This window comes from Papaver somniferum, unplaced genomic scaffold (genome assembly GCF_003573695.1).
Source record: "Papaver somniferum cultivar HN1 unplaced genomic scaffold, ASM357369v1 unplaced-scaffold_137, whole genome shotgun sequence".
Classification (NCBI taxonomy): domain Eukaryota; kingdom Viridiplantae; phylum Streptophyta; class Magnoliopsida; order Ranunculales; family Papaveraceae; genus Papaver; species Papaver somniferum.
In genome coordinates this window covers 15,388,157-15,403,757 of record NW_020622934.1, presented here as the reverse complement: position 1 = coordinate 15,403,757, position 15,601 = coordinate 15,388,157, and the positions used below count along the sequence as shown (strand labels likewise).

Here is a 15,601-nt window from a genome sequence, read left to right as displayed (position 1 = left end):
ACCATGAGGCTGATGTTGTCTGTTGGAATGCAATCATCGATGGGTATTTAAAATGTGGGGATTTGGATTCTGCTATTGGTTTGTTTGGGAGTATGCAGCATGCTGGATAAGAACAGTGGTTATGATTTCTGGGTACGCCAAGGCTGGGAAGATTGAAATAGCTCAAGACTTTTCTAACATGATGCCTGAAAGAGACGATATCTCTTGAAGTCCTATGATTGATGGGTATATAGAGAGTTGAGGATGCCATTGAATTGTTCTTGAAGATGGAAAAGGATAAGCTTAAATCAGATGGAATCACATTTGCTGGTGTCTTGAATGCTTGTGCTCGTGCAGGATTTGTCCAAAAAGGAATTCGGTTCTTTGATGCTGTGGAAAAGGTTTACATGATAGAACCAAAAGTGGAGCATTTCTGTTGCGTGGTTGATCTGCTTGGTAGAGCAGGGTTCTTAAATGAAGCCGAAGGGCTTATAAAAGCAATGCCTATACAACCTAACTGTTAGGGTTCTAGAACTTTTAACACTGGAGAAAGCTTAAACACAAGGAAAAGAACTCCGATAAACCCTTTGAGTTGGGGGTTAGCCACCATCTTTGAGAAAAAAACTAAATAAACTTAACTTTGTTATATTGATTGATCAAAACAACTTATGGCCACGCTATTTATAGCTTCAAAGCCTTGGTAAACAAAAAAAGAACTTAGAGTTTAATAACTATCTAAACTGAGAAACTAAGCAAGGCTAAATATGGTAGTTATAAATAGGGAAATAGATATACAAGTGGTGTTGGTGTCGTAACATCCCACCCTTCTCAAAAAATGGCTTGTCCTCAAGCCTGAAATTCTGGAAATGCGCGCGGCTTGTATTCTCCATAGAATACTCTTAAGCTACTAGTATAGCTTACCACGATTGAAGACAAAACTCAGATCATTAGTGATTATATTTGGATCCACCATGCGAGCAGCAGCCACAAACATAGAAAATTATTCCCTAAAATTCTGAGATACACCTTTGAACGTGCATTCAAATGATTCTTTCGTCAGCTGGTCCACGAAATAGAGTAGGCAGACAGAAATGATTCTCAAATCATTAGGATATATATGTCTAGACTTCGCCCAATCAAACACAATAACCACAATTAAATCACGTAGTTCGTTACACCTTTTGTTCGCACTTACAACACCCATGAACTGTCCATTACTTTTGTTGATGATTTCCCTTGGTCTTCCCCAGCTATTGAGATACTGACTTGAACCGTCGTAGTTGCAATTATTACAACCACGTAATAAAATTAAGTTAGATGGTCTTAAATAATCAGTGATCCAAACAAATGGAAAGACTTCACTTCTAACATATAAAACTAGTTCTTCATCCTTTAATCTAACCAAATATGTCCACTTAGTCAAGGATAAAACCAGAGTTGCTCCATTTTCTAATTCGTTAAATGGACCGGAATAGAAATACCATCACTCATTAATTTTGTATGAAGAATAGGCCGGTTATCAGTTTGAAAAAATAATTCTTTTTCTTTGATGTCAGTACCTAACAACTACCAGAAAAGATCACCAACCTTAGAAGCATTTTCCTGCGCAATCATGCATTGCTTGCTGAACTTTAAAATTTCTTTACCTCTCTCGAAGTAATTACTGAAGTGATCCGGAAAATCGAAGTCGTGTAGAGCTGCTAGAATACTAGCGAACTCCTAAAATAGAAAACCACCACCTTCTAGAACACTACAAGGGAGCCGAATCCGAGCCAAAGATAATGTATGGGTTTCATATTCCACGTAAAAGATCTCTACAATTTCAGAAATTTAAGTTGTCGTTCTTCATTGTATTTCTTATTATCATTCAAAGCACAAATAAGCTGCAGTTCCTCGTGTTTGCTGTAATACTTGGTAACATTTCCAAATTCAAGTGGTTTATTTCTTGTGATACCCGATGTTTGGAAAGAAACGATATTCAAATATTTAGTACCAACCTTGGAAACTAAATTAAACACTAATAGCTTTGTCTTTTCTAGAATACCTTCTTTGAGCTTCTTTAAAAATACATGTCTGGAGCTGCATGAAAGAGTATTCTCAAGACTTGATAACCAAATTGTCCACATTGCATAAGATAGTGACTAAGCAAAAATTCTGATTGACCATCAATACAGCCCGACATTAGAAGCATATGTAACCGTTGGCCATTTATCCAAATCATTTTAGTTCCTGCTAATGGATGTACGTAGCAGAGAAACATATTCAAAACCACTAACTTTTGTTGCAGAAAGGAAGCAATTTTCTTAAACTTTGTCTGACAATGATAATGATGCCACCCTGGATTAATTATTAAAGCCTCTCCATATACTGCACAATACGAACCTCCACAACTATAAGTAGAATGAAAAGTAGGATACTCAGTTAAATGAGAAGTACCCATATACCTGACTGCATAGACTTTTTTTGAGAAAAATTTCATCACAACTTCATCTTTCTTTGCAGAATTAACGTCAACCCATCGAAAACATAGTGGATTAATTTCTTGAACAGACTGGATATAAAAATCCAAGAGGTGAACAAAATTAACAACATTTGCATTATCAACTTCTACGTGAATCAAAACTTGTTTTCTAAACAACTTATTTAGATGAAGAAAATTGATGGAATTGGGATTGAAATTCTTTGCTGCATCCATCGGTATATTATCGTTCCACACGACATCAAGAATAACAGCACCAATAATTTCAGTACTGGAATGAAAAACACGCGATACTCCGCGAGCCTTATTACAATTATCAGCGGAGCCTAATGTGCAGTGGTAATCGATTAGACCAACAGGATTCCCAAGAGCGAACTTTAGTGGAGTTGTGTGATTATCTAGAAAGTCTTTCAACTTATCATCATCTGGTGTATGTGTTGACTCCAAATAATCCTTTCCTGTTGGAAATATCTTGGAAATTATTTTATTCGCCAAAAACTCCAATGTGATACCCAAAAATAATATAACTTTGGCAAGTTTTAGTGGACTTTTATCAATCCACCATGCATGAGCAATGTTAAAGAATTTTGAGAAGTATACCGGTCCAGGCCACTCTCGAGCAAGGAACGGTTCCAATCCTTTTTTTACTTGGAAAACGTTGGTTATGACGAGGGAAAAATATTGGTAATCACTACAGAAGCTCCAAATTTGCATTAACTTGGAGTGCATCTCGACCAGTGGCGTCACAAATTTATTGGCTCCTGAAAGTTTGATAAATGGAGTAATATCACGAGAAAAGCATGAACTAAGCAATATATATTCTCTTCCAGTTATCACTTGTAATCTCTGCAATCGATAATCGGCATAATCATCTCCACAACCTCACTTGTTAGCATACAACGTATGAGGTAAAACCATAGAATTACTGTAGTAGCACACGTCGTCAAGTCCTCTTATCTTCAAATTAGGTTGATGAAAATTGCTTTCTTCTGAAAACTGAAAAATTGTCTTCTCAGTGGAAGTTGGAGGAATAGTTATAACATGAATCATCTCAACCCAACCAGCATAGTATCGAAAAAGCGAAAGCTTGAAATGAATCTTAGCACCAGCCATAGGTATATCTCCAAACGGTTGTATACCCATTAATTTTCTTGCCAACCACAATAATCTAGTATTTCCAATCACAATCCAGGTGGAGACTTTTGTATTGGAGAAAGTTGTGAAGATAGTCTTCACAGAATTGTGTTCTAACAAAGAAGAAGAGCCGGGAGTTGAATGTTTTTGCATGACCTCTTTTATAGTTCTAGCTTCGCACCAGGTGACAGAAATGACAATTATTCCATCAGGTCCGAAAACAAATCTAATGACGGAAATCTTATTTCTTAATTTTAATCTCAAAACTTGTGCTAATGATACTCTCTCAGCATTTGAAAATATTCGACCACGAATTTTTCCGGTGTTGTTCTCAGTAGTTAAATCCTCGAGAGAATGAAAAGTACATCTATAGAGAAACGAATAAAACAATGGCGGATAATTAATTGTTCTATACGAACATACCACAAAAGAATTCCAATGAGGTAACTCAACAAGTTGAGTCTTGCTATGGTTTTCATGCAATACCGTTCTTGTATCCAAAAGTGAAATAATTTGATTATTCACAACAGTAGATATAGAATTATCAGGAATTTCCAAATTGATAATTTTGTTAAACTTGAAACACTCACCGATAAACTCCCGGGAATCATGCGAAACCTGGAGCTGATTTTCATCCCCCTGTTGAGATGTAGGTTTAATCTCTTCCTGGTCAACAGATGTAGCTGAAACAGCTCCAGTACCCAAAGATGACGATAAATCATTTTGAGTTGATGAAGAATCTGTTTGCGTTATTGTAGAAGCAACATTGCATGAGTCAATATGTTTGTGGGAACCGAATCGAGAACGAAGTAAAGAACACAATTCTTCCCACGTAGTTACTGAAGTCGTGGTCGTGGACTTCCTCCAACGATACCAAACATAGACATCGCCTTTAAGATGTGCAATAGATATTGCAATCTTCATAGAATTAGCGGTAGCATGCAAATCGAAATATTGGTCAGCCTGAAGTATCCAACCCTCAGGGTCACCTCCATCAAAAACAGGAAACTGCAAGCTAATAGCTCCATCATGAATATTGGTTTCAAGAATTCCATCTCCATTATTAGGGTAAGAAATACGCTGACCGAAGACTGAAAACCAGTAATATGGGCAATAAGTTGAGGAAGAAATTCACGAAACACATTACATAAAGAATTTGTGATTTCTGTGCTTAAAGTGTTTGTCAGATCTTCGGTATGCATATCTAGATTCAACTGTTGATTAGTTCTATCCTCAAAGCGCAGCATTGTAGAAACAAAAATTTAGGTGAAATTTATGTATGATCTAAATCTGGCTCTGATCCAGATGTTAGGGTTCTAGACCTTTTAACACTGGAGAAAGCTTAAACACAAGGAAAAGAACCGGATAAACTCTTTGAATTGGGGGTTAGCCACCAGCTTTGAGAAGAAAACTAAATAAACTTAACTTTGTTATATTGATTGATTAATCAAAACAACTTACGGCCAGGCTATTTATAGCTTCAAAGCCTTGGTAAACAAGAAAAGAACTTGGAGTTTAATAACTATCTAAACTGAGAAACTAAGCAAGGCTAAATATGGTAGTTGAAATAGATACACAACTGGTCTTGGTGTCGTAACACTAACTCTGCAGTTTGGGGGGCGCTTGTAGGTGGTTGCAGGATTCATGGAAATGTTGAGTTGGGTGAGAAGGTAGGGAAACTTATACTCAAGATGGAACCAAAAAGTAGTGGTAGATATACCCTGTTATCAAACATCTATGCAAAAGCAGGTAGATGAGATGATGTTGCAGAAATGCGGAAATTGATGAAAGATAGAGGAATCAAGACAATCCCAGGTAGTAGCTTAATTGATCTTGATGGCTTGATTAATGAATTTGTTATGGGAGATGGATCACACCCTCAATGAAAAGAGATTCGTTTAACATTGGATGAGATTATGGAGAAGTTAAGATCAGAAGCAGGTTATGTCCCGAGAACGGACGAAGTATTGTCTGATATTGACAAAGAGGAAAAAGAAACAACAATTTGTCATCACAGTGAGAAACTTGCTATTGCTTTTGGATCTCTTAACACAAGTCCTGGAACAACCATACCATTGAAAGGAATCTGCGAGTCTGTGAAAATTGTCATACGGCAACAAAACTAATTTCACGTGTATATAACCGTGAAATAATTGTCATAGACCGTGTTCGTTTCTATCAGTTTAGGAATGGGAATTATTTGATGTATGGATTTTTGGTAGTTCAAGTAGGTAGAGTTGACCATCAAGATTCAAGGGGGTCTACCATCCACTTGCAAAGGCCTAGAAACACTCAAATGAACATATAAACCAAACTGTGTAAAGAAAGCTTTACTTGCATTCCTGACAGATGAAATGAAGCAAGTTATGACAATTTTGTATCTTGCAAACAACTATGTTGAATTTTACTTTTTGATCTAATATCCAGATTTTTTCTAGACTTCCAGTGTTATCAATTCGATCTTCACTTTTCTACATAGAGATTGGCAGAGACAATTGAGGGGAACCCTAAAATCTGTGGAATGCGAGAATTTTATCCTGCGGGCGCAGACAGAAAACCCCTTGTAAGCAAGGTTTGAAAAACTGGTCACGGCTACTGAGCGTGATCGTTATAGTGCGTTTTGACGGGTGTGAGCACATTTCAGGCAAAAATCGCGTTATTTAAGGAAAAAACACGTTTTTATACGTTATTTTAAAATAACGGACGTTATAACGGTTAAATAGAAAATGAAAATGAATTATGGTTTAAAATTCCTATCTAACGGTTACTACGTGCGTGAAAACAGTTATAACGAGTCTACCAAAAAAATACCCGTTAAAACGGTCACACTCATATACCGTGGTCGTGAGGGTCTCCGAACCCCGTGCCTATATAACACCGATAAATAGGAAATAACGTCAGTTTTTTGGGACCGTTTTTCCGTTTTCGCACACGTTATAACCTCTTTTCTAAAATTGAATTTTACGTTTTTTCCATCTAAATAACAATTTAACGTAAGTTTTTTAAACCATTTTTCTCGTATTCACGTCAGTTATAACCGTTTTTTAATAAAAAAGAATATAAAAAAATACTTTCTTACAATTTTTATATTTTAAATTAAAGATTAAAATTACAACTAATATTTTAAAAATAAAAGAATAAAATAATAATATATAGAAAACGTTATAACAACGTTATTAGACTCGTTATAACTGTTTTCACGCACGTTGTAACTGTTAGATAGGAATTTCAAACCATAATTCTTTTTCATTTTCTATTTAACCGTTATAACGCCCGTTATTTTAGAATAACGTACAAAAAACGTGTTTTTTTCCTAAATAACGCGATTTTTGCCTGAAACGTACTCACACCCGTCAAAACGCGTCATAACGGTCATGCTCAGTAGCCGTGACCTGTTTTTCAAACCTTGCTTTTAAGTAAATATTATTTCAAATTCAGTGAGTAATTTGACTGTATATTTTTCTTAGGATTTTAATCGAAACAGGTATTCGAATGCAGTTAGTTTATTTTTGGCTCTCTTATTCCTTATAATGAATAAGGTTTATGTAAGCGTTTTAAAATGTTTCTCAATGATATAAGGTTTACGAATATTCATAGTATAGTTTGAGAGACAACTCATTTCTAAATCACAAAATTGGTTAAAAAGACCAAAATCAACATTTCATGGATGAAAAAGACATCTAGATTTTGATACTGTTTAAATGGACAAAAATGTAAAAATAACCAGGATGTAAACAGTTTCATCTTACCCATTTTCAAATACTTTTTCATATTTTTAATTTACATCAGGATGCATCAAATTTCATCCTTGCTATTTTTTAAGTTTAAGCCAGGATGAATCCAGTTTCATCCTTGCTATTTTTTTGGTGTCCATTTCACCCATACTAATTTTTACTTGTCCATTAGAACCATGTTTTAAAAATATTTGGACAAATGACCCATTTTCCGTTTCTAAATTTTATTAATATAAAAGTAATTGTAAAAAATCCTTAAAGATACTCATCACTACTTCTTGCCTTAAGAATTGTGCAAACTAGAACTGAGTCACCTATTGTGTGACGGAGGGAGTATACCCTTCACTATTGTCCATGGCATACTATGCGTGTCAGTAAACAAATGCATACATATCTGGATTTGGATGCAGATAAATAAAGATATCAACTGAAGTGATAAGATCATATCGTTGAATTCATGGTAGCAAAACCTGTCGTGAGAATTTAAAGAGAAATATTGTTCCCAAGACAGAATTGTATGTGTGAATGTGAATGTTAACATTGTTCCCAATACAGAATTGTATGTGAATGTGAAGCTTTCTATAATCCGTTTAGCAAATTTACATTGTTCCCAATAAAGCATAGACAGTGTACATCGTATACGATCAACCTGAATGTAACAGTAAGATTCTGATAAAAAAGAAAAAATAAACAGTAAGATGTACGAGATGCCCAAACGAAACCCTTGAACTGTGCGATCCAATCAAATTACACATATTTTCCACCTAAAAGTTGTAAGTATAACTAAATGTGTATCGAAATATTAGCACAGATATAGCTGTAAGATAAGCGAATCACAGTCTGCCAAATATGTTACCGAGGAAAAACTGTACGAAAAATACAAAAATACGATACGCCTACTAGACTGCATGTTTCCTAATAAAGAAGCCAGGTGTGTGTGGAAGAGGTTCGGGAAATGTCCCAAAATCAAATCTGTCTTGAACATAATCTTCCTCATCTTCCTCCTCCGAAACCGAACCCCAGTATGTCTAGGATATAGACAGATTTTTCGTAGATATCATTGTTGTCATGGCTTTGTAGAGCTTCGATCTTATCCAAACCTTCACATTCATCAATCATCTCCTGCATAGATATTGTCTCCATTAGTCTTTCCCGACTCTTTATCAGATTCACCAACCTTCAGGATGTTCTCAAGGCCTTCTAGGCATATCATCACAATCTCAGGGTCCGGGCATGTCAAAAGATTGCAGAGTGGGCTTATGCATCCTTGCTCTACCAGATATCTGGGGGGTAGGCTAAACGTGTTAGTTGATCACCATAGTAAAGAACAGTCTAAATGGAGGTCAATTAAGATAATGCTACAAAATGTTTAGCTAATCCCTCGGTTTGTCAATTGGTATGGGATTCTACTAATTCATCTTGACGGACATATTACATCTAAGAACACTCTATGATCACTGTTGCTGTTCCTATTGCCACTGGATGGAGGTATAGTCTAATGTGTATCTCAGTTGGGTATATGTAAGAATGAGGAAAAGAAGTTTATACCTGATCTGCTCATTAACTGCTCTGTACAAAGCATTGGCAATAGCCCATGCAGCTTCCTTCTTGATCTCAAACTCTGCATGCCGGAGAAGATGCAATACAGGTCCAACGATATTAGCTTCAATAACAGCCTGTTCCATATACATATGTCAATTTAAGTTCCATGATTCTAAATTATATCCCACCCATATAGAGTAGCCGACTTATTATATACACATGAATATTTGATCCCGAATTTAACATGCTAATTGCAGAACATTTTCACAAAACAAATTTGTGTTATATGTAGAAGCATATATTAACAAGTAACCATAAAAGCCTTTGGCATTCATATATGCATAATGGATATATCTTGAAAATGCCAAACGGGTTAAACCAGATACAGGAGTAACACTGTGACTTTACCTGTATCTGATCCACATTTCCGGCAGTGATATTTGAGATGGCCCAACAGGTTTCTCTCTTAATGTTCTTACTGTAATTTTGAGTCAGAAATTGATGGAAACAAGAAAGCACTTGGTAGTCAAGCAACACCTGAAAACATTAACAGAGATCAGGCCAAACACTTCAACCAAATAAAGTAAAAAAGAGATGCTAAGAGAACATGCCACGAAATGCACACCAAGTCAGAGACACATTGACAAGCTTCAAACTGGCAAACACATTTTGAACGGCCTTCTACCATCAAATTAAAATTAAATTTACAGTATCGAACTCATCAACTGGACTCGAGACTCCCAGATCAAGTTGTAGCACTACAACCCTTCGATAATTACCTGAGTCTGTTCATCATTCCCTGTAACAATGTTTCCAATGGTTCGAAGAGATGGTGTACAAACTGAAGGAGATGGATGACTGAGAGAAGTAAATTGTGTCAGTAACAGCCAGGATATCTCAAAGCTATATCTTAAAAAGACCAAAACAAAACCCAAAAAGGAAGTAGAACAGAACTAGCTTTGTACAACAACCACTTCAATGACTAACTCACAGATTCATGTTTAACAAAAGTAGTATATGTTTCCAATAATAACTTACAGCAAAAGATTCACAAGTCGTGAACAGACTCCAGCCTCAGTCAGAGCCTCGATTCTGTCCTTAGAGATATGCGACAGCGCCCAGCAAGCATCTGTAAGAATTTCTTCATCACTCGAGTGTATAAGGTGCTGAAGAACTGGCAAAGCAAGCTTGACCTGACAGAAGTGGAAAAAACAACTACTAAGGATACAAGTAATAATTAACAAACCTGAGACTAAGTTAAGACAAGAAAAAAACTCAACAACTCCCCCCCTCACCTGCTCAAATGATACTGCTGGCTCGCCACGACATAAGTTGGATAAAGTCCACGTAGCAGTCCTCAGCATAGATTCTTTTGAGTGCTTACTAAACTGAGATAGCAGTGGCACCAGTGCACCCTGAGAAAGAACATAATTTCTACAGCCTGGCGAGTCACCAGCAACGTTACCCAAAGCCCACAGAGCCTGTTGATTAGAAACGAAACAAAAACAAAAGTTACATCCACTGACTAAGAAGTAAGTTTATAGGACAAAGATAGGACACTGATGTAGACCTGTTCACGAACATCAGCATTTCCAGAGCTAAGAAGTTGCACAAGCTTTGGGACAGCACTATGTTGAATCACAACTTGTGTATGCTCTGATGTGCCTGCCGCGATATTCGTCAAAGCCCACGCTGCCTCAAACTGCTCACAACAAATAAATAAGCTTTAATTGAGGTTAAACAACAAATTTGCAGCTTAAATTAAGCTAGTTAAAGAGGAAAGCCATGAAGTAGTTCATACCTGGAGTTGAGGAAGATCGTTCCTTGAAAGAAATCCTACGAATCGTGGGACAACACCGGCTTTAATTACCTTATCAATCGGTGGGTCACGCGCTGCATAGATATGTGATCACAATTGAGTGATCACATATCAAGAGATAAAGAAAGAAAAGAAGTTTAATAGACACTTATATAGAATTATAGTCTTGGAGTTGCATACCAAGAGATAAAAGCTTCCTGAATTTATGACTCCAACTGTGCTTCTGGATAAACAGACCATAATTCTCCTACCATTGCCTGAATTATGTTCAGCTGTCAACGAAAACAAGACAACCAATTAGCAAAATGTAAACATCATGACTTCGCCGACCTCAATCAGAGTGCAGTAACAAATTATGTACTCTCAAAACACCCCAAATTTATTAAAAGACGGTTAACATCTACTAATTATACAATCTAAAATGGTTGTTTGCATATACAATCAGTAGTAGGAGTTTCAATAGACTAGCACAACAAGATTTCAAATATCCAAGACGAACTATGCTTCATGGACAGCGTCATGGGACAACAAAAAATCTACAAATACTAAGACACTAAACGGTTAGATGACTACAGTAAGGCCAATGGCCCCTGTGCTATTCTACTCATTCCTTGAGCACAATTCAACAGCATGAACTCAAAACATCTTAATGAGTAATGAAGTTATGTAATGTCAAAAATCTAATTAGGAAAACCATTTCACATTTTAGTCCAGAGATTTTGGAAATAAGAAATCATATAACATGTAAACTTGTAAATACTTCCTCATACCTAATATGTACCTAATTACTCAAAGTAATCCACAGAATCAAATTTAATCAGTACTAATACCACATTCACATATATATAACCTAATTAATCTCCTGATTCTTTCATTTCTTCCTCAAAACAAATATAAAAGGACCAAAATAGACAGATTCAGGCACATAATTTAATTCAAAAATACACCAAACTCCAAGTTATTTCATGTAAAGTTCTACTTCCTCGAAACAATCCGGAGAATCTCATAAAAAACCTACAGTTTGTTCTTTCACAATAAAAAATTCTTCGATTCCAAAACATAATGAGATCCAAACAAGAAAAAACAGAGAAAATGTAAAATCGCAATCATCAGATTGAAATTCTAGGATCAAACTCCGAATAGAATAACATCGTGATTAAACAAATTTTACCTTATCAGACTCAGAGAAACCAGCAAATTGTTCTTCATATCGTTGTTGATTACCATCAAAACCAGAAGCGGTAAGAAGAGAAGGTTGTTGTTGTCTTCGTTTCTTGTTAAGATTATCTTCTCTTTTGTTCTTCCGGATCTCAACCAAATTCTCTTCTCTTCTTCTTCTTCCGCCATCAATATCCATTCTACTTTTATACGAGTTCTTCCTCATCATCATCTCCCTCCTTCCGACTCCTAACGGCGTAGTTGGTGGTCTCAATGGCATTTTCGCTCACTGTTTCTCTCTATCTCTGAACTCTGAGTTTTGATTTCAGAGTGAAGAAGAAAGAGAGAGTACTAGTAGTACTGAAATATGATATTTGTAGTAATGGCGGTGGGAAACGGTTTCGCGTATAAGTAAGCAAACAGACAAAATTGGGTCTGGGCATTTTATTTGTTTAAAATCATGTCCTTACTTTAGTATATTTTTTTTCTTCTAGTCGACTAGCAGTCCCTTGGACTATGCATATTTACGTATTCGTGTCCTTCGATTAAATTCCCAAATTGCACAAAATATGTATGTCGGGGATCTCCACTTTTGGAGGTGCTCTCTAAATGTTCGGAACACCGAAAATCGGATAAGCCAAAGCCACCGTATGTCAGCCAACAGCAGTTGTCTTCGGGTTTTGTATTAGAAGCCACCTTATGTCAACCAACAGCGGTTGAGTCTTGCATCTGGACCTGGTTATAGCGTGTTTTTGATACAAATCTGTTTCTGACTTCTGCTTCTCCAGAAATCATAAAAAGTTGACTTTTCTGCTTCTAAAAATCGTTCTGAAATATTATTGCCAAACTGATTTCTGATTTATTAATTTCTAGAAGTCGAAAAATAACTTCTGAGTGTGCATCCAAACGCGCTATTAATCTTTTTTTTTCTTTGATACAACGTACACTACATACATACCACTTGATGGTTCTCCACAACTAATTAATCAATAAATCCTATTTTTAACATGTAAAAAATAAAATAATCCATGTGTCAAATTTTTTTCTTGAATCTTGTTTAAGGTTTAATAAAAGTAGAGGATATAAATGTTATTAATTTTTTTTTTAAGCAAAGAAACATTTTTATTACTAGAAATTCAAGGTTATATTGGGTTTAAAATGAAAAGTTAGAGCATTTCTTCACTCTGAAACTCAATAAATTTCTTAGGTGAATGGAGAAGGCATGGATCAAATACTTTATCTGAATTCTTAAGAAGTTTGTAAATCTAATTAAAGCGGTAATCGGTTATTACTCGGGCCAATGTTCGGTTAAGACCTCTTGATGCTGCTACTGCTTATGTGGTGAGAAGAGTTGTGGGTACTTATGCAAAGGTTGTTACGCAGGAAGAGTCAATGCTCAAGCAGAAATCTAGGGTGTAATTGATGGAACTAGGAGACCCGAATTCGTATTTTTTTCATAATTCTTTAAAAGAAAGAAGATGTTGAAACATTATTCTTACTTTAAGAGATTCTAATGATAATGTTATGGATGAAGATAAAGAAATTGCACTACAATGTACTCAATTTTTCTATGACATTCAATTGGATGGTGTCTGGCGATTCTTCAAGGATGATGCTACTTTTCTTAAATTTTCTAAACTTGTCAGTACTGATGATGCTTGTGGTTTGATATCTCCTATTACCAGGGATGAAAGTGTTTATGCATTGTCATCTATCGGCTCCAGTAAAGCTCCGGGACCGGATGGTTTCTCGAGTCATTTTTTCAAGGTGTGTTGGCAGATTATTGAGGTTGATTTTGTGAAGGTTATTTTTCACTAAGTTGAAACTTTTGGGGTGAGGCAAATAACACTTTTCTTACGTTTGTTCCTAAAATTGATAACCCATATGTTATTGCTGACTATAGACCCATATCTTGTTGTAATGTTATTTATAAATGTATAACTAAGATCCTAGCTATTAGAATGAAAAGTGCATTGAGGGGTCTTGTGAGTGCAAATCAATATGCATTTATTTCTTGTAGCTCAATACAAGATAATATTACGCTTGCCCATGAGATTATTAGAAATTATCATAGAGAAACCGGTACCCGTAGGTGTTGACTAAAGATTGATATAAGGAAAGCTTATGACACTGTTAGTTGGGAGGCCATTTTGCTTTGTTTGACTGGAATGGGTTTTCCTGACCAGTTCATCGAATAGATTTATGTTTGCATTTCTCCAGCTAAATTTTGGGTGTTGGTTAATGCATCTCTGTAAGGATATTTTTCTACTAGTAGGGGCCTTGGGCAAGGTTTCCCGCTTTCACCTCACCTTTTCATAGTAGTTATGGAGGTTTTTGAAAAGACCAGTGTACCCAAATACACCACAATCTTTTTTTTTCAACCTATAAGTCCTTTACCGAATGTGATCGTCTATGGACAGAGTCGAAAAAATTATGACAATTCAGTTCACACTTCGTGATCGTCTATGGATACAAGATCGAGACAGTACGACAAAAAGATAACTTTTTTGATTGAGTATAGATACAAGATCGAGAAAATACAACAACGAAGTATGTTACTTGATAATAGGTTCGGTAATAACCAAACTCTATAGGATCACTATCAAGTAATTCAGAGTTAACATATATGTGTATTTTACTTTATTATAATAAACAATTATAATGCGGAAATCAAAGTAAAAGACACAGCAAGATTTTGTTAACGAGGAAACCGTAAATGCAGAAAAACCTCGGGACCTAGTCTAGTTTTGATACTCTCATAATTAAGCCTCTATACAAAATCCAATACTAACTTCATATAGTTGAGACCAAGCAGACTACCCTTAGCTACTTAGTTCCCCCAGTATCCCCGCGCCTTCGAATTCTAGAATCATGCACGTGAATAGCAAGTCCTTTGGATCGTATTCCAAACAGCAAAGGAAGAATCTGTTTGGTAACCACTCTAATCAATCTTGTTACAAGATTTAGATGAGTCGTTGACAAAGGCTCTTCCGTTTAATATAATAAACTCCTTTGTCTGGTTAGATCAATCTAACTTTAACTACCAAAATAGTCAAGTATAGATTCACACTCAATCAAAATAGAATTCAAAGAGATATATTGAGGATGTCGATCTCACGCAACTAATCAATCGAATAAATCTGATTCTAGATGGATCCCAACCGATCAAGGTTTGTGCACACAATTCACAAGATACGAAGACCAATAAGAAATCTTCTTCGTCTTCAAATATTCTCTAATCTTCAATAACCTGCATAACACCACTTGAATATCTTGTGATCAATCATGCACAGAATGGAGACTGTTAACAATGGATTATCACAAGATTCCTTTAGATCTAACAACAGTTCTAAAGATCCCGTCGATACCACAAGAGAAGATTCTCAAGCATAAACAAACTAAATGCAATCAAAGTTTCAACAACCGTTAGTCAATCAAATCAATCGAAAACTAATAACACTGCAGTTATCTAGTTTCCCACCAACAATAGTCGTAGAGCTTCTTGATCCACAAAAGTATTTAAACGAGCGGTCGTAAGAGATTTCACCTAATTAGGATACTTTCCTCTCCGAATAGATGGATCCACTAGAAACAACAAGAAATAAAGTTTGCTTGGCTCTTAGGATAGTTTTCTAGAAATACAAACTTAGGTATTTATAGACCAAGAACTTTTGGACACCAAGGAATTTCCAAAACCGAAAGTATTCTCAAGATATGCAATGAATTGCATAATTAGGTTTTTATAATTCCAATAAA

The 15,601-nt window shown here is 35.8% G+C and overlaps 1 pseudogene; it reads right to left on the bottom strand.

The window, feature by feature from the left end:
- Positions 1–8,032: 8,032 nt before the first annotated feature.
- LOC113334853 lies at positions 8,033–12,165 on the bottom strand (annotated as a pseudogene).
- Positions 12,166–15,601: the final 3,436 nt, after the last annotated feature.